This window comes from Oxyura jamaicensis, chromosome 2 (genome assembly GCF_011077185.1).
Source record: "Oxyura jamaicensis isolate SHBP4307 breed ruddy duck chromosome 2, BPBGC_Ojam_1.0, whole genome shotgun sequence".
Lineage (NCBI taxonomy): Eukaryota > Metazoa > Chordata > Aves > Anseriformes > Anatidae > Oxyura > Oxyura jamaicensis.
Window position 1 is genome coordinate 4,053,281 of NC_048894.1, and position 20,524 is coordinate 4,073,804.

Sequence of the window (20,524 nt, forward strand, 5' to 3'; positions counted from 1 at the left end):
AACAGTTTGGAACACTGCAATGAGAAAATGGTCTCACTGATCACAGACTCAACAAATAAACAGATCACAGAATGGCTGAGGTTGGAAGGGACCACTGGAGGTGACCTAGTCCAAACCCCCTGCCCAGCAGGGTCACCTGGAACACCTCACACAGGATTGCATCTAGGCAGATTTTCTTCAGAGAAGGAAACTCCACAACCTCTCTGGGCAACCTGTTCAGTGCCCTGTCACCCTCACAGTTAAGAAGCGTTTCCTCATGTTCAGCTGGAGCTTCCTGTGCTTCAGTTTGTGCCCATTGCATCTTGTCCTGTCACCAGGCACCACTGAAAAGAGTCTGGTCCCATTCTCTTGACATCCTCCCTTCAGATTGATAAGATACACATTGTAATGTACACATTGATAAGATCCCCTCTCAGCCTTCTCTTCTCCAGGCTAACCAGGTCCAGCTCTCTCAGCCTGTCCTCATGTGACAGGTTCTCCAGTCCCTTCAGTCATCTCAGCAGCAGTCCTCTGGACTCGCTCCAGTGTCTCCATGTCCCTCTTGTACTGGAGAGCCCGGAACTGGACACAGCACTCCAGATGAGGCCTCACCAGGACTGAGAAGAGAGGCAGGATCACCTCCTTGACCTGCTGGCTACATTCTTCTTAATGTACCAGGAATGGTATTCCCAGGATTCAGTAGCCATTGCTTCCTGACAAGAAGGGAAAAAGAAGGCAAGGTCTTGTGGTTCTCTTAGCCTCACTTACCATGTGGAAATTAAAATAGCGATAATTCTGGTTTGCTGCAGACATATACTTTCCTCTTTCTCGCTTTAAAATAGTTTCATTTCCATTTAGGTGTTTTTGTTTTTGTTTTGCATTTGGGTGCATTAAAAAGAAAAATTATCTACATATTGCGTCTGCAGCTACTCTCACTTGAAATCACCTTGAAGTAACAATGCCCTGCTGTTACCTTACTTAGAAGTGAAGCCCCTTACTTAAGTGATTTTTAAATTGACCATACCTTGATTTATTATTGCTTGCATCCCCATACCCACAGAACAGCTATTATTTGCTCATTGCTGGAGAAATAGGAAAAAAAGACTTAAACATCCCTTATTAGGTCTTTTTAGCAATGAGTGCAAAAAGAGGTACTCAGAGAGGAGAAAATGCAATCCAAATTCCAGATTTTTTATTATTTTTTTTGACCAGTATTTGAATGTAATTCTGTAAATTCATTGATGTTTTTGTTTTAGCATGGACATATTGATTGCTTTATTCTTTGTTGCAACATCTGTGTGTTCAAGGCCTGTAAACAAAACAAGATGTATCTACCTCCCTTTATACCATGTTCATTTGGTCTTTCTCAATTTCATTTGGAGAGGACAGAAAAAGGAGAGGACAGACAAAGTCTGAAGGGAAAAACAAGCATTAATAAAGGAAAATAATAATAATAATAAATCAAATAAACATTTGAGTAAGAACCTTATTCAAAATAAGAATAAAGTGAGCTTCTTCCCATCAGATAAGGAAAAGACACTTGTAGTTTTCAAGAAGAAACCTTGTTTTGTCTTCCAACTCCACACATATTACAGCTTTCTTGTAACGAGATAAACTTAAGAATAATAAGCTCAAAACCCAAGTTTGCCTCAAATTTGGACCTCATTTTGGCACGTCTGTTGATCAGTAGATTGCCAGTAGAAAACCATCCTCCACATCTTCCTGATGTTCCCTTTACTAGCACTTGAACATGCAGCTAGACAAAAAACTGGCTTAGTTGGAAAAAAAATAGCTTAGTTGTCTACTCAAACCACCTTTCATTTACATATTTGTTTTCTTGCCTATGTCCAAGAACTAATATTACAGATATTTCTTATTTTTTTATATTTTTTTATATTTTTAACTACACCCCAAATTCATATTTTCTAAATTATATCTGTGAAAGATTTTACAGTCAGGTTCCTACTTTTGGTTATAAAATCCTACATAGCAGAACAATTTAGGGGCTTATTAAAACACTAACATTTGTGACACTATTTTGCAAAAATTTCACGTTTTCTTATTTTCAAACATGGTGAAGTCATTGCTCTAAAATGCAGTTCCGTGACATCAGTACATTGGTAGCATAAAATATTATATTTAATGCCTCTGACAGTAGCCACTATTTTAAAATGTGGCTGGATCAGTTTAAAAATCTGAAAGACCACCAGGGACTCTATGGCAAAGCTAATGTGAGTGTTGTGTTTGAAAACACGTTTCTGTTCTCCTTTTATTATTATTATTATTATTTAAGAATCCTTGAATAAAAAGGTAATTACCTCACCCCACAAACTCTTACTTGCTCAATAATGCTAAAACTATTTAAACTGCTTTTGAAAATATTGACACAAATCAATATGAATACCACTATGGGTTTTGGATCAAGTCCTTTGGATCAAGTCCTTCTTTCATTATTGGCTACACCTATTCTGTAACCAATGTGCTAAAAACACAAAGGCAAACATGTATAGGCGTTGAATAAAACTGGATCTGGTTCTGTTAGCCAGATGATGAAGGAATAGAAGCTAATTTTCTTTACTTAATTACTTCCAACTAGCAATAGCTATTAGGAATCTACCCAGTTGGAGAGTACCAGTGCTGCGTGAAAAAAACCTTCAGATCATCATGTCTAACACAGCTGTTGGTGGAAAGTCATTCTGCATTGCTCCTACCTGTTTCTTGTTGATGGCACACAATGTGTTTTGACATAAACCTGTTGCCTGTGCAAAGCTTTCTGTTTTATTATTCCATGCAAGTCCATGCTAGACAAGTAATGCACACCCCGCTAGCAGCAGTAAGGGGCCAGAGGAAGCTCTGTGTCAGTATATTGCAAATATTAGCACTGGAACAGGAACACACAAGTTTCATTTCCCATTAATCTGTGGTTGCCAGATGGTGAATCAACACTTTTGCCAATCTGTACAATGATAGTGGAATTGCTGTTGACTGCCTATCTTTCAGATATTTCCAGAAACAGTCCTTTAAATGCTGTTCATTTTGTCTATTGTTGTGTTGAAGTCTTCAGCAGTATGGTTTTACTCTCTAAATTTCATTTGTTTTCTTGAATTTTCTCTTCACTACTGTTTATTTTACTGTTAGCTTTTATGAGCTGCTCATCCTGAATATCACTGCTGTGCATGAGTTTAAAGCCAAACAAAAAAGGCAGGTTTATTTATTGGAGCTATTCACATCTGCAAAACAGGAAAACTTTTTTGCCTTGTTCCCCGGGGCTATGTAAGCTCTCGGAGAAGGTAACAATAACAAGATAAAAGATATAAATTAGTTATGCTTCTAAATGAACTTGGACAAATAACATCAACAACAAAAAAGACTATAATAAAGAGCAGTATTAATTCCATTTAATGCTTTGTACTTTTTTTTTTTTTTTTTTCAAACCAGTATAAATAAGTCTTACTGTGAAATTTAGTGAGTTCCGAGTTACTTTCTGTACTCTCTGTTTCAGCTGACCTGAAGTCCCTCTTTCATTTCCAGTTGATTAATAGCTCTGGTTGTGAAATAGGGGTATTTTACCCTTGAACGTGGAGAGCTCATAGTGAAAAAGGGGCAAAAAACTTAAAATAAGTACAGAAAATCCTTAATCTCAAAACAAATATTTCTGATCCTAAAAATATCTTATACATACATTATTAGATTTTTTTTATTGTTCGAAATTTGAAAGAAGAAGGTGATTACTCTTCAGTGAGCTTGCACTCTCCTTCCAAATGGCTTAGTCAATGTTGATAGTCCTACAAGACTGTAACATTTAGCCAATCTAGGTGCTGTGACCTACAGGCCTGTAGGACACAACACACCCTGATCCCATCTTCTGAGAGTTCTGTTACTGACAGATAGCAGAATAGAAAGATCAAAGATGCTGTCTCATTGCACCTTCCAAATTTTTCCTTATTGTGGGGCATTACTGTACATTGATGGGAAATGGCTCTGACTTTAGTGGAATTACTTCAGCAGTGGTTTGAGCAAGGAATACTGAAATCTAAAATTGTTCAGGCAATCATTTCAGAAGAAAACATAAACCCACATCAGATTGTTAAAGATTTGGAAATCAACAATATCAACACACACACACACACATGCACAAACAACCCACAGCTAAGGTTCTACTTCTCCACCTTTATTCACCACTATGCATTAACTAAATATTTGCAATTCTATATGTTTAGTTAAAGGAAATAAGGAATTTCAACTTCCATGGGAGATTTTGCTCCTTAATCTCTATGTGTGCATGACAAGACTTTCGAACTTCAGGTCTGGAACTCAAGAACATGTTGAAATATGGTTTGATTATGCTTTGCTTAATGCAGTAGGGATTTTCCTGTGATATACAAATATCAGTATAATCTAAAAAGTTAAGTGATAATAGAAAAATAAGAGTTTTTTATTATTTTTTTTTTTAAAGTTTTTCCTATTTGTTCCCCAAGATCCCTGAACACATGTCTAGGGAGGTTCCACCTAAACCCTGAGACGCACTTCTTTGCCAGTGATGGAGCATTGGAAAGTGTTGCCCAGAGAGGTTGTAGTGTCTCCATTCTTGGACATCTTTGAAAGCTGCCTGTACATGGTCCTGGGCAGCCTGCTCTAGGTGTCCTTGCTTGAGCAAGGGGGTTGGACCTGATGACCTCCAGATATCCCTTTCTACCTGAACCATTCTGTGTTTCTGTGATTCTGAGACCTGTGATCTCAGTTGTGTGGTTCATAAGGAAGATGATGTTTATAAGATAAATTTGTAATTATTTTCTGGATTCATGATTGAATCCAAATTGTGACTTCTAGAATGTCACCATGAAGAGGCTACTGCCCATAGAGGCATTTGGATGGGGTGGGATGAGTAGATCAAAGCCAAGTCCTTAGGATTAAGGACTAGTGTTTCTCCTTTTTTCCCCTTGACCTTTGAAAAAATGCAGTGACAAGTTATTTGCAGTAGTCTACAATTCTGCTGTTCCTTTTAGTCCAGTAAATAGCAATGGTACAGTGGAAAAATCATAATATGCCTTTTAGCCTTTCAGATTCTCCAACAACAACAAAATCCAGAAGTCTATATGTAATTTAAAAAGTTCTCACTTTAATATATTTTGCTGGTACAATCAAAAACAAAACAAACAAACAAACAAAGCAAACAAAACAAAACAAAACAAAACAAAACAAAAACAGTGCAGTCAAGGCATGTACATACATCAGATGTTGGATGGGAACCAGGGGACTAACAGCTCCAGACCAGCTGAATTACCAACATGCATTCCAAACCTCCAGGAGGAGTACTGGGACCCCTGAAAGGAGGTTCTGTGGAAAATATCAACCTTGGGTGCATGTTATCTATTAAATAGGCCTCCTGGTAGGCAGAGAGGAAGCCAAAGGAAAAAAAAAAAATAATGAAATGAAATAACAAAAATTCAACATCTATGTGTAGAATTTAAAATACCCATTCCTATGGAAGATATCTGAAGGGATGATGTTTGTGAGAAAAGCACAACACTGCCAGAGACTGCACGCAGCTGCGGTCACAGCTATTAGTTGTCCTATTTTCAGAAGCAACAAGTGCAGTTATGCTTAAAATTTTTATATAATATACTGGAGTTCTGTCCTAACTCTTTTCTTATAGAGGCAGATGGGAAGGGTATGTTAACATGTACAAGAAAAGAAGCAAATTGGTTTTCATGCATCACAGAGAGCTTGAAAAAAGACACGGGTATCTTGAAAATAAAAATATGTGCATACTGGACTAATGGAGAAAGGCCTTGGAGTATAAGTGCCCTTAGAGGAAAGAGAGAACAAGACACACAAAGCTGAAAGTAATGTGAATGTGTTTTTTGTTGTTGTTGTTTTTGCTTTTGTTTAAATATTTTTATATTAAATAATTTTAATATATATTTAGTATATATTATTACATTTTAAAACTAAAAAATCCACCTGGTTACTGGTCACCAGTGGGTTCAGTGTTGGGGCCCATTCTCTTTAATATCTTTATTGATGATTTGGATGAGGGAATTGAGTGCACCCTCAGTAAGTTTGCAGACAACACCAAGTTGGGGGGAAGTGTTGATCTGCCAGAGGGTAGGAAGGCCCTGCAGAGGGACCTGGACAGGATGGGTCAATGGGGAGAGGCCAATGGGATAAGGCTCAGCATGGCAAGATGCAGTGCTACAGGCCTGGGGCAGAGTGGCCAGAAAGCTGTGCAGAGGAAAAGGATCTGGGGGTGCTGACTGAGGCTCGCCTGAACATGAGTGGACAGTGTGCTCAGGTGGCCAAGAAACCAACGGCATCCTGGCTGGTATCAGGAATGGTATAGCCAGCAGGACCAGGGAGGTGATCGGGTTTATGTTGAAAGGTTTTGGTAGCAGTGGGCTTCAAGGGGTGACCTCTGCGAGAAGAATCAACGTCAGATAAGAGACAGTTTTAGACAGATCCAAACGGGACCCACCACTGCCTAAAGCCAAGCCAATATGTGATATTATTTGCACCTCTGTTAGAGCAGATTTTAGAAAGGGGGAAAAAATGCTACATAACAGCAACTGGGAGAGCAAGGAGTGAGAAGCAGCGCTGTATCCCCAAGGCCAGTGCAGCAGGAGGGCAGGAGGTGCTCCAGGCACGCAGCACAAGTTCCCCTGCGGCCTGTGGAGAGGCCCCTGGTGGAGCAGGCTGTCCCCCTGCAGCCCATGGGTCCCACATGGAGCAGATCTCCACGCTGCAGCCCGTGGAGGAGCCCCCGGTGGAGCAGGTGGATGTGGCCTGGAGGAGGCTGCGGCCCATGGAGAGCCCCCGCAGGAGCAGGCCCCGGGCCGGAGCTGCAGCCCGTGGAGAGGAGCCCACGCAGGAGCAGGGGTTCTGGGGGGAGCTGCCGCCCGTGGGGGACCCGTACTGGAGCAGTTTGCTCCTGCGGGATGGACCCCGTGGGACGGAGCCCTGTGGGAACACGTCTTGAAGAGCTGCTGCCTGTGGGCAGCCCCCGCAGGCTCAGCTGGGGAAGGACGGCATCCCGTGGGAGGGACCCCGCGTGGAGCAGGGGCAGAGAGGGACCGTGAGGGAGTGGCAGAGACGAAGCATCAGGGACTGACCACAGCCCCTAGTCCCTGTTCCCCTGTGCTGCTCGGAGGGGTGGGATGTGTTTTTAGTTTTTCTTTGTAGTTTTTCACTATTGTAGCTTTCTAGTAGTAGGTAATAAATTTTATTAATCTCCCTATGCTGAGTCTGTTTTGTCTGTGATGATAATTGTTGAGTGATATCCCTGTCCCTGTTTCAAACCTTGAGCCCTTTTGATCATATTTTCTCCTTCTTTCCCTTCGAGGAGAGGGAGTGAGAGAGTGACTGTGGTGGAGTTCAGCTGCTCAGATTGGTAAAACCACCACAGGCCACAAGTTGTGCCAGGAAAGGTTCAGGTTTAGAATTAGGAGAAATTTATTCTCAGAAAAAATTGTGGTTAGGCATTGGAACAGGTTGCTCAGGGGGGTAGTAGAGTCACCATCCCTGGGGGTGTTGAAGAAAAGGTTGGATGTGGTATGTAGGGACATGGATTAATGGGTAATATTGGTGGTAGGGGAACGGTTGATCCAGATGATCTCTGAGTCTTTTCCAGCCTTAATGATTCTATGATACTATGAAGATTGGGTATAGCTTGAATAGTTAGCGGTGGGACAAAAATTCTTAATCAGGTCCTGCACATTTATACCATCTTCTAAATAAATACAGTCACTTCCCCTAACTTTAGGCATCTGTGACATACTCTAGATTGTCTTCAGAGAAAATGAGAAGAAATCAGTACCTTACAATCAAAATGCACAAGGATCATTATGAGGATTGCTTAAAGCTATGAGAAGTCATTAGCCATAGAAAAGGTAGTGAAGCTCTTTCAGCCCATAGCAAAGAAATACAATCCTCACTTCACAGCCTCAGCTTCAATACTTTTCTTCTTAACCTCCTCCTGTGATTCTGGATTTTTCTTTCCATGGCAAAAGAAAATTAAAGGATCTCAAGTTTGCCTTAAAGAAGCTGTTGAAAGTACAGACACTCTTTGATTCAGAAGCCGTTTTTCCAGGAACCTGGGCACCATGATCCTATAATCTCTTTATGCCTGAGGCTAATACACTCATGCTTAATTTCACAGGAAGATGCTTTACATTCCTCTCTCCTGTTCATTTAAACAGTATGCAGTTTCCCATCCCCTCTCTATTTGGAGATTGGTAGCAATTTTTCCAGCTCCTTTTCACTGGTACAAACCTCTTATTTCTTGAATCCCAGCCTGAAATGGTTGATATCCCTACTGTGACAAAAGTGACTACTGATTAAGAATAAAGATTTTTTATTTTTTTTCCAACGTAACAGTACTCCCAAATCTGAAATATTTAATCAGGAAAATATGTTTTAGTGTTTCTCTAAAACTGTGTGGATCCTTTTGTATTACTGTAAACAGAAGTATTTAATTTCTTACTATTCCTTTTTCTCTAAAGTCAAAAAAAAAAAAAAAAAAAAAAAAAAGTCACCTTAGGTCATTTGTCATAAGAAACCTGTACTTTCAGATCTTCTCCATAAACTGTACACCACCATATTTTTAAACATTTATTTCCCAAGGTGAAGGCTAAATCCTGAGCTTGTAAGGCTTTTTTTTTTTTTTTTTTTTTTTTTTTCCAGTAGTTACTCACACAGTTCTCAGCTACACAAGGCTTGATTTACCTTTTGTTTGTTAATATAGAGGTTTAAATACAGGGCAAGTGAATTACTGGAAGTACATAATGTCATAGTCTGTTAAATGAAAATATGTCCATTGTTTTGAGGATTTTTATGTTGGTTTGAAGCCTATTGAAATAAACCAAAGAGTTTCAAGCTATGGATTAGTTTTGCTTTAGGAGAAAACTATACAAAGCCTTTATAAATAAGCTATTGGTTTTCCCTTTACAAGCTAGCTAAAACACATAAAAGGCTGCATTTGTTGTCATCTAATTACAGCACATCAGGGGAAATTGACCATTTTTGAGAACCACTCCATAATTCTGGTCATGTCTCATAAAAGACAGAAATAGTCCCTTCAAATAAGTGGAAAAAAAAAAAAAAAAAAAAAAAGACAATGTCTGAGAAGCATTCAATGAAAAAAATAAAATAAAAAAGAGGGTGATCGGGATAGATAATTGATCATATTTGGACGAATTATTAACTATATATTGTAACAAAAAAAATAGAAATGAGAGTTTTTTTATCTCTATTAAAATGAGAAAGTATTTTTTCTTTATCTTTACAAGACAGCTGTATATCTGAAGGCCTCTATCAGGGTTTCATTTCAGTCTTCCAGCTCTTGGTGAAGACTTCACCTGCTCCTGCTGTCTCAGCAAGTAATAGACTTGGATAAACTTGGAGACGCTTCCATGTTGTGCCAGAGCATGAATCAAAATATGATAATAGAATGGCACATGGAAGTTCTCAGGGCACTGGTGTATTGCCATGAACATTGGCTTTGTACATGCTGCCCAGGAGAGAGCTATGTGGATGGAAAGGAAACAGGAGGTGACATGAGATGTCTTGTACCCAACTCTAGAGGACATGTTGAAAGTGACAGAGACCTTCTCCACCTAATTGATCTTTGAATCCAGACTTACATGCTCTTGCAATAAAATCAACACCATCTCAGTACCTCTAGAAGGAAGACAGAAAAGAAAGCAAAACGTGGAAGTTTCTAATTAGATGTCTTCCCTCTCAGTGATATGGGTGAGCTCATCTGAAAGCTGTTTTAATTTCAAGTTTACCCATATCAAATCACTAAGGAAGCTCAGTCAGATTTTCACAATTGTGCCAGAGCCTAAGTGAAAACTGCCAGAATGCTCCTGTGTTGTTGTTTGTTTCTAATGGATAGTCAGGAAGTACCATCTGCTTTCAACTATTTTCAGGCATTGCTCAAGAGTGAAAAAGCTTTGTCAGCACACAGATCTTGAAGTATAAAGGAAGACATTGGTGGAGCTATGCCAAGATAGTCTGCCTTCTGAAAATCAGGGTCTTTTGCATCAACAAGTTGAGCACATGGAGGCATAAAATTGGCTGTCATGGTATTGGACCTCCTTCAGAACACGTTCACCTTGGCCACTAACTGCTGTCTGTGATATACGAGGAAAAAGCACAACATTGTTGTCATAATATAATTATGCAATATATAATAGCTGGAAGGACCTTTTTTAGTATATTTTGTGTTCATCAGCTATGCCTATACTAATGTTAATCATAGAATCATAGAATCATTTAGGTTGGAAAAGACCTCTGAGATGAAGTCCAACTGTTAACCTAGCACTTCCAAGTCTACCACTAAACGATGTCCCTAAACATCACATCTATAAGTCTTTTAAATACCTCCAGGGATGGTGACTCAATTATTTCCCTGGTCAGCTTCTTCCAGTGCTTCACAACTCTTTCAGTGAAGAATTTTTTCCTAATATCTAACCTAAAGCTACCTTGGCACAACTTGAGGCCATTTTCTCTTATCTTATCACTTGTTTGGGAGAAGAGACCTACCTCCACCTCATTACAGCCTCCCTGGAGGTAGTTAGAGAGAGTGATAAGGTTGCCTCCGAGCCTCTCCTAAGCTAAATAACCCCAGTTCTCTCAGCCACTTCTCAAAAGGGTTGTTTCATTGCCCTTTTCTGGACATGCTCCAGTACCTTCTAATTTTCTAACACAGTTATAGTTGTACTTTTTGTTCTCTGTAGTTGTCCTGTGGTGCTTTTACTCAGCTGGCCAGCTTGGCTCCACTACAACTGCTCTCTCACTCCCCCTCCTTAAAGGGAAAGGGGCAGAAAATATGATCAAAAGGGCTTAAGGGTTGAAATAAGGACAGGGAGATCACTCAACAGTGGGCTGCAGGGGGGCAGCCGGCTCCACCAGGGGCCTCACACAGGCCACAGGGGAGCTTGTGTTGTGTGCCTGGAGCACCTCCTGCCCTCCTGCTGCAATCACCTTGGGGCTGCAGGGCTGGGTCTCACTTCTCACTCTCCCAGCTGCTCTTGTGCACCAGTTTTTTTGTTTGTTTGTTTGTTTGTTTGTTTGTTTTCCCTTTCTTAAATATGCTCTCACAGAGGCACAAACAACATCACTTTCTGGCCAGTGGCGGATCCCTTTTGGAGTCAGCTGAAACTGGTCCTTATCTAACATGGGGCAGCTTCTGTATTCTTCTCACAGAGGACCTGCCTGCAGCCCCTGCTCCCAAAAACTTGCCATATAAACACAATGCATGTCCTTACTTTGACATTTTTCATATGACTGATTTCCATTTAAAACAAAACTTTTTTCATGTTAATATCCCAAGTCTACTACTTTTGTGTCTGGTACCCTTCATTGTCATTCCACTATTTAGTAACCCTTCTTCAACATGTTCAAGCCATACAAGATGACTCTTCAATTTTACATAATATTGAGAATGCCTCTGAATAATGTGTTTTTATTAATTGTCCTTAGTGCACAGCTACTTTGATTGGCTAAACATTTAGAGGAAATGTTGGCTACTGACTGTTCCATGGCAGATCCATTAGTAGCACAACTCCTTTTGCTCCTTCTTCTTTAGAATAACCACTTTCAATCATCCTTAAAATTTATTCATCAACTACATGTAATTCACCTAAGCAGTAGCTGTTCCTGAGCTGTCTTGATGAGACTCTGCATGTGTTATTTTTCCTAGTAAAGATTATCCATGAGTTTTTTCTCCACTCCAATAGCTTTTGAGCTACATAGTGTTTATTTGACATTAAAAGTTTTCTGCTCTAAGGATCTGTACTGATGGTGTAATTAATGATTCCTTCTCACAGTAATTCCTCTACAAACAACATGAATGTGTATATGCAACCCATAGACACATTTTTTTTTTCCTTGTGTAAATCCCATAAGCAAATTGTATTTTATTTTTGAGATCTGCACTGCTCTTGCTCTAAGGAGAAAAAAAAAAGGGGGGGGGGGGGGGATCAGAGAGGGGAAATTGGTTAATGTGAGTGGATTCTTACATGAATGGTTTCAAAGTCATAGGCAGGTCATTCTCTGCAAAGTGAAATGAATGTAGATACAGAAACAAACATCTACTTCTCACAAATGTGATGACCTAAGAGTGTATGAGACAAGTACATTTATTGTACTTTACTGTATTGCACTGAAATTATATCTGTCAGATGTCTTTGCTGTTATTTATTTATGTCCCAGACAAGGACATTTATCAGTTTATTAATCAGGCATACGTAAAGGTGGAAGTAACATTTAGTCCATCTCCAAGTTACAAGTGAGATCAAATACCTTGACATTACTCTTGACAGATGCATGTTTGTCACATTCTTAAAAATTTCCATTAATAGGCATTCCTCAACTGTTCCAGTTAGCTATTCCAAATGTGAAAGCTCAGGCTCATTTCACATAACTTTATATATATTTAGCATAGACATTGACGGCTCAGCCAGTCCCTTATGGGTTCTTTTTATAGTCAGTGAGAGAAACAGAGATATGGAGGGCATGATTCATCTAACTTTCTTCAGATGTCTGGATTGGGGTAAGTTTAATCATATTCTTTCTCCATATCCCTACTGAATATAAGTTGTTTCTAGATGACCAGCTAAAATGGAGACATTCATATCTTTTAGTTGACTCCCACCTTCATCATCCGTATTGCTAAACATCTTTTCTCACTATCTATTCTACACCTCCCAAAGCTGGACACTCTAATCCAAAGAAACTCAAGGTATTGGTGGGTTAACAGTTACCTAAAATATATCCAAAAAGAGTTTTGAATGATTGATTGATTGGTTTTACTGTCACAGCACCATGCTGTGAACTCCTGTGTGGGCTGGTGTTCACTGTTACCTCCTCCTGCGTATTACCTCTTATTAGTCTGTTACTTGTCATTCTAATTAAACATTACAATTTATTGAAAATTTATTCTTCTCATTTCTTTCTCTTTTCTTTTTTTTTTTCTTTTCCATAATGATTGTTGCATTATGCTTTAATTCTATTTGACATGATATTAGGTATAATTTTAATTAGATCCAGACAAATTTATCTTTATAATCCAACTACCATGTATTCATACACACCTATTTAAATACACACATATTCATGAAAGCAAAAAGATTCAGAAGCACAGATCTATTTTATTTATAAGCATATATAAAATAGATATTATGTATAAGTATACATAAAATAAATCTGCATATATGTAAAGAGATATAGACTGAACAACAAAACTGTAAATTTATTTCTAATTCTTTATTATTTTTTTTTTTCAATACAAAGCTTGAAAATTAAGCTAGAATAAGCTTGAGTTATGCTTAGCAACACATCAATGTAAATAGTATTGAAAGCATCATCTCCTTACACCATTGACTTGGAATGTACCTTTAGTTTTGATTCAAATGTCTGTTCGTGTTGAAAATGAAAAATGAGTAGGAAAACATTTTCACTGACGTAGAGACATTCATTTCTTAGAACCCACTGCTACAAAAGCACTGAGTGTTTTTGTCAAAATTATGAAAAATTGTATTCCATTTTCCCTGGGAGATACATATCTTTGACTGCCCACTTTCTCTTTATGCCCTGCAACATTTATTACTATAGTAACAACATACAGCTCTCTAATTTGCTTGATTGCAGTCTGAGAATCAGAGGAAAAAGCAGATTGGTAAAATTTCCAGTAAGGTATGAATCTTTATACTTAAAAATTTGTCCAGGAAGGAACATTCTGTTCTCTGTTGTTGATACACAAAAATGATGTCATTTTATTTTTCATCCTCAGCAAGACCTGTTGGAAGAAAAAATAAAATACTTCTGCTGTCTTTTAGCCTTTATTCATTTAAGTTCTGCCACTCTGAGTATGAAACTTCCCCAAAAACTTGATACATTAATATTTCCTGATATATCAGATTTTCAAAACAACCTAGCTGTTTTCCTAGCACCCATCCCTTCAATACAATGTTCTTTATTTTGTTCTGTTTTGTTTGAATTTATCTAATTTTTGTTGCAACACTTGCAGCTCCAAAATTCAAGGTGGAATTTATTTATTTTTTTTCTCTTCAAACTCCACATATAAGGCCTTGGATTTTTTTCTTTTTATTATTTGGTAATGATCTGGGGCTAAGTGAAGTGGATTTATCAAGTGCTCCATCCTTTGCTCTACCGCTAACCTTGAATATAACAAATGTCATTTGTATATTCATTCTCCAGTGCTTTCAAAATGTTTGAAAGATCAGGCTTGTGTCAGCTAATTTGAACAGCCTACATAGAATCATAGAAACATTTAGGTTGGAATATACGTTCAAGATCATCAAGGGATCCGGATAGGCTGTATCAACGGCCAAGTCCAATCACATGACATTCAACAAGAGTAAGTGCCGGGTCTTGCACTTTGATCGTAACAACTTGATGGAGCAATGTAGTCTTGGGGAAGAGTGGCCGAAAAGTTGCCCAGCAGAAAGGAGCTGGGAATGCTGGGTGGCAGCCAGCTGAACATGAACCAGCAGCGGGCCCAGGTGGCCAAGAAAGCCAATGGCATCCTGACCTGGATCAGAAATAGTGTGTCTAGAAAGACTAGAGAAGCAGTTGTCCATTTATACGTGGTACTGGTGAGACCACACTTTGAATATTGTGTTCTGTTTTGGGCCCCTCTCTAGAAAAAGGATATGTAGTTGCTTGAGTACGTGCAACAAACAGCAACAAAGCTGTTGAAGAAATTAGAAAACAAGACATGAGGAGAGACTGAGAGAATTGGGTTAAGTCTGGAGAAGAGGAGGCTGCAGGGAGAACTCTCTACAACTACCTGAAAGGAGGTTGCAGTGAAGTGGGTGCCAGCCTCTTTTCTCAGGAGACAAGTGATAGGACGTGAGGAAATGATCTGAAGTTGCACCAGGGGAGGTTTAGGTTGAACCTTAGAAAGAATTTATTCCTGGAGAAGGTGGTCTAGAATTGGAAAGGGCTGAGGGAAGTGGTGGAGTCCCCATTCCTGAAGGTATTTAAGAGTTGTGTGGATGTGGTTCTAAGGGACATGTTTTAGTGATGGGATTCAGTATATCAGGTTTATGGGCCCTTAGTGTCACAACATGGCACTAAATGCCATTAAATAGTACAAAAATATTCCCGTAGCAGAAGTGTAGACGAAGCATGGGCAGATGCTTGGTTTAACTGCTCAGAGGGACTGACATGGTGGCACAAAATGTTTTGGCAATCTGTGGACCCTATCTCATTCTGTGAAGAGAATGATGCACAAATTGGTTATCATTAATGCTAGTGGAAATTTCAGATAAAGCAATCATAACAAAGACAGACAGGTCATTCTACTAGCTGTGCGTACCAGATTGCAGATGATACCCTTTGTGCATCTTCAAACTGTCAATCAAATGTATCTTTTATTATTTCCTGCTTATATCCATTTTCGGGCAAAAGTCACTTTTTACAACTATAAAGATCTTGGTCAAAATACAGCCACTTCCACACTCATTTTAAAGCATACAGAACATTTTTGCCCCACTAGAGCTCAAATCTCTCTTTGTGAATCAGTACTATTCAGACTTCTTAAATCAGAAAACCATTTCATAAGTTATTTTTCACTTTAATATAATGTGAGATACTGCTATCCTGGAAATGTAAAGCAGGAAATGAATTCTATTTTGCTTGAGAGGAAAGTATTTTTGATAGAAAAAAGAACTCACTTGCCTAGAGGTGTTATTATGTCTGTTAAAACCAAAGCACTATTCAGTTACCCTTAAAGTAGTATAATATGCACACAGCAAAAATTATAAGCAGAAATTTTATCATTTCCTCTCTAGTGTAATTCATTCGCAGTATCCTTCTTCTCCAAACTCATTTTATACTTGATAATAGAATACTCAAAATCAAACACGATAGTTTTTTGCTACAGCTTATTATGGCTTTAAAGACATCAAAAGAGCCAGAAAAGCAGAAATCACACACTTTTTGAGTAAGCTGATTTGAATTCAGTCCACCAACACAAGGATCAAAACTGTGTGAAATTGATTAGGCTTTTTAAAAAAATATATATATATATATTTAAAATAAATCTTTTCTTATTTATAGTCTGAACATCTCCTGGTACTGCATTGTGCTGTTCTCACTTGTCCTGTCATCAGCTACCAAGGAGAACAGACCCGGACCTCCCTGTGCTCTTCCCCTTCTCAGGAATTTGTAAAGAGTATTTTCTGAATGAACTCACGGGAGATCAAGTGAAAAACAAGGAGAGAAATAAAGTCTACATGAAACTGCAGAGGTCATATAACTTCATGCTGGGCAATATATAAACTGATGATACTCCATCAGATAAAATGGTGACACCTTAGACAAACCCCTACAGATGTAAAGGCATCATGTCATGGAGAAAAATAAAAGAACTGCTAGGGTGTGGGATCCAGAAAATGGACATCCACAACATTTTCTCCAGTTTTCAGATAACCTGGTGCCCAGTTAAGGAGGTTACTTGAAAACTGAGTAGTAATGACCTCCTGAGTCTAATCTAGTTGCTTGGGTGGCATCCTGGGCTGTATCACCAGAGGAGTGGCCAGCAGGTGGAGTGAGGTGATTGTCCCCCTCGGCCCTTGTGAAGCTTCACTTGGAGTACTGCATCCAGCTCTGGGGCACCCAGCACAAGAAGGATGTGGAGCTGTTAAGGGTAGGTTCAGAGGAGGGCTATGAAGTTGATCAGAGGGCTGGAGCACCTCTCCTACGAAGAAAGGCTGAGAGAGCTGGGGCTGTTCAGCCTGGAGAAGAGAAAGCTCCTGTGTGACCTTATTGCAGCTTTTCAATACTTAAAGGGGGCTCATGATGGAGAACAACCTTTTGCTCAGGCAGACAATGACAGGAGGAGGGGGAATGATTTTAAAGTAAAAGAGAGGAGACTTAGATTAGATTTTAGGACAAAACTCTTTACTCAGAGCGTGGTAAGGCACTGGCACAAGTTGCTCAGAGAAGTTGTAGATGCCTCATCCCTGGAAGTGCCAAAGACCTGGTTGGATAAGGCCCTGGGCAACCTAATCTAGTGGATGGCATCCTTGCCCATAGCAGGGGTTTGGAACTAGGGGATCTTTAAGGTCCCTTCCAACCCAAGCTGTTCTATGATTCTAAGATTCTACAATTCTGTGATTTTGTGATTCTATATTTCTATGATTCTATGATTCTGCTGGTGCTCTGTACTGTGCTCTAAGTTTATGCTGCACTCTATGCTATGCTACAGGACCATTAGATTCTATCATTACTATGCATAAGCACCAGACACTTAAGGAGAAAAGGATATGAAATAAAACTGTTTAACAGATGGGGAAAAGAAGATATCTTTTACCAAGTGGGTTTGTTTGTTTGTTTTTCAGTAGGCAAATCCATTAGCAAAGGGTAAAAGAATATTTGCATATGCAAATCCACAATGAAAACATGCAGTTTAAGACATGGAGGCAGATGTCTAATCTTTTAGACTCTACTTTTTTACAGAGAAAAATATAATAATTAAAAAATAATAATAATATTTTTTTAAAAAGGAATTTAATGTCCATAATGTCCACCTCTTCCAGAAGAAAAAGGTACTTTCACTGGAATTTCATATGCTTTCTGAGTTTAACAGCAAAAAGCTAGAGTTTGTATATGAAGGTATAATCCAAAGCTGAGTTATGTATTTCTTTCTGATGAATTTTGGAAGATGTTCTTCCAAAAGCTTGGATGTGCATTTCTGTGTTTAAGTGCATCAAATTGCACTAGTTAGGTATAGAAGATATTTCACAGCTGTGAGCAACTTGGTTTTATATTTTATATGGGTAAATCTGTAAAATCCTTAGTTAACTGAATAATCCTGTTAGAGAAAAAATAAAAAATAAAAAATAAAAATAAAAAAAAAAATCCAATAATGTTCATCTTTCAGCTGGGAGGAAAGGAAAAAGATTTTTAGTGTACACAGTGGTACTGGGAATTAAAAAGCTGTATGGTAGTTGCAAGCCCTAGACAGCTGCTTTGGATGCCAAGGATCATTCCTGTATCTGTTTGTGTAATGTGAGCAATGGAATTAAGATTTCATGAACATAGTCTAGTACTCAAGGGACGCTAATAAATATGCGTAAGTTAGGAGCAGTAGTTTTAATAAGGAAATTAATAAGATTACTTAGAAGCATTTCCATCGTCTTTTAAAACCCAAGTGGTATTAGTTTACCCATGAAGTGGTATTGTCTGATAAAACCAAAATTATCTAACTCTACACTACTTTGTTGTTTAACGCTGTGAGAATATATTGCTTCTTTAGAGTTTAACTGAAATGGTTACTTTTAATAAATGGTAACTATTAATAAATGGTAACTATTAATAAATCTGGTTTTGCTTGTCTTTCCTTTCCAGAAGATCTTTAAAATACTTACATATTTATATTGAAATAATTTTATGTAAGGGACAGACCCTAGGCTGGACATCACTACTTTTTTTTTTTTTTTTTTTTTTTTTTTTTCTACTCAGGACACAGACTTCCTATGCTAATTTACTTTAGGTGAAAGGGCTTGAATGTTTTAAAACAATTAAGTCTCTGAAGACAAAGGGGCAGCACTGAAGGCTTCTTCTGTAATCTCTACAACTCCATATTTGGGAATTGAAAAAAAAAATCCTAGAAAGTGTTGATAAATATCCAATACAGAAACTTCTTTCTTGTTCTCAAAAACTCTAAGCACCCGAACTGTCTATAAATAATTATTTCTTCAACTTGGCTTCTTAGCATAGTAGACTTAAACCAATTGAGTTCTGGGTTTATAGAAATTTACTGGAGATTCATGTTATCTATTCATAGCATCTTAAAAAATATTTGTATCTAGTCTAAATTGTCCCTGTAACAGTAATTGGAAAGAGAGCACTATCTTTAGAGGATCATCATGTTTTATCTACCAACTCCATAAAGATGTTTTGGATACACTGTAAAACTTCATATTGCAATAGGTTTCTATATTGGTACCAATATTTTATTGTTGTATGAAAAACTGAATATGAGCCAGCAATGTGCACCTGCAGCCCAGAAAGCCAGCCATATCCTGGGCTGCACCAAAAGCAGTGTGGCCAGCAGGGTGAGGGAGGGGATTGTACCCCTCTGCTCTGCTCTTGTGAGGCCCCACCTGCAGCACTGTGGTTGGCTCTGAGGCCCCCAGAATAAGAAAGACAGGGACCTGTGTGGAGTAATTGCCTAAAGTGACTAGGAAAATCAAACTAATACTCACATTTTAAAGAAAATGTCCAGCATTGAGAGGCTTTCAGGGTAGGGTGTAGCTGCATTACGTGAGTGTTCCCTAGGCTCCCACCCTTAGATGTTACTGCACTAAGGGAACCTGGTGTGCTAACTCTAAGGAACAGTAGAGAGTGTAGAGTGGAGTGGAGACCACAGCTAGGCTCTGTGACAAGAGGGGGACTCTTGGGTGTTCTTGGGCACACCGAGACTGATAAGCTGCACATTTGCTACCCTGAGCCAAAGACCTGTCATGTTTCTGACAAAATGCTGTATTCTAGTGAACTTTTTCTCATTATAATATCATTATAATACCAAAATACACCTCCATCCCAAAAGCTACCTGCCTCCAGGTTGCAGCCACCCCTCACTGAGCACATGCTCTGAATTTCTCGGAGCCTATACCTTTAAACGAAGGTGAGAAAACTTTTCATCAATCATAACTAAGATACATATGACCAAAGTCACTCAAGCTCCACCTAAAATACAGAAAATAATATAAATTGTCTTAAGAAAGAGGGGATGTTAGGGAAGATATCATTGTCAGGGGAAATACCATCATCAGGGGAGATACCATCACAAGGACCTCCTGACTTCTCGTGCCAAGAAGGCAAGTGGGATACTAGGGTGTGCTAGCACCAGTGTTGTCAGCATGTCAGGTGAAGTGATCCTGCCCCTCTACTCAGCCCTGGTAAGGCCACATCTGGAGGGGCATGTCCAGTGCTGGACTGCCCAGTACAAGAGAGACCTGGAGCTCCTGTAGAAAATCCAGCTGAGGGTTACAAAGATGATTAGGAGAGCCGAGTATCTCTGTTAGGAGGAAAGGCTGAGAGAGCTCAGCTTGTTTAGCCTGGAGAAGAAAAGGCTGAGAGGGGATCTTCTCCCTGTATTGATAACACTCCTGTTATCCGCTGCACTCTTTTTGGTGGTACACAGCGACAAGACGAGAAGCAACGGGCACAAACTGCAACACAGCAAGTTCAATCTGATAAGGAGAGAATAAAACCATGTTTACTGTGGGAGTAACACAGTGCAACTCCAGACCTGAGAGGTCCTGGGGGAACAGTTCCATGGGACTGAGCGGTCACTGGAAGCTAAGCAAATGTAGAGTTGGAGGACAGTCCCTGTGCCCATGGGGGGGCACATCTCTCTGGCAGGCAAAATGGCCCAGGAGAGCCACACCCAGGAAAGGGGCCTTCAGCCCCCCTAACCCTCCTCCTACTCCTTCCACACAAGCCCCGTCCCAACATGGCTATATTGGGTCTGATATGTGGTGCGCCATCACAGGGGCCATCACAGAGA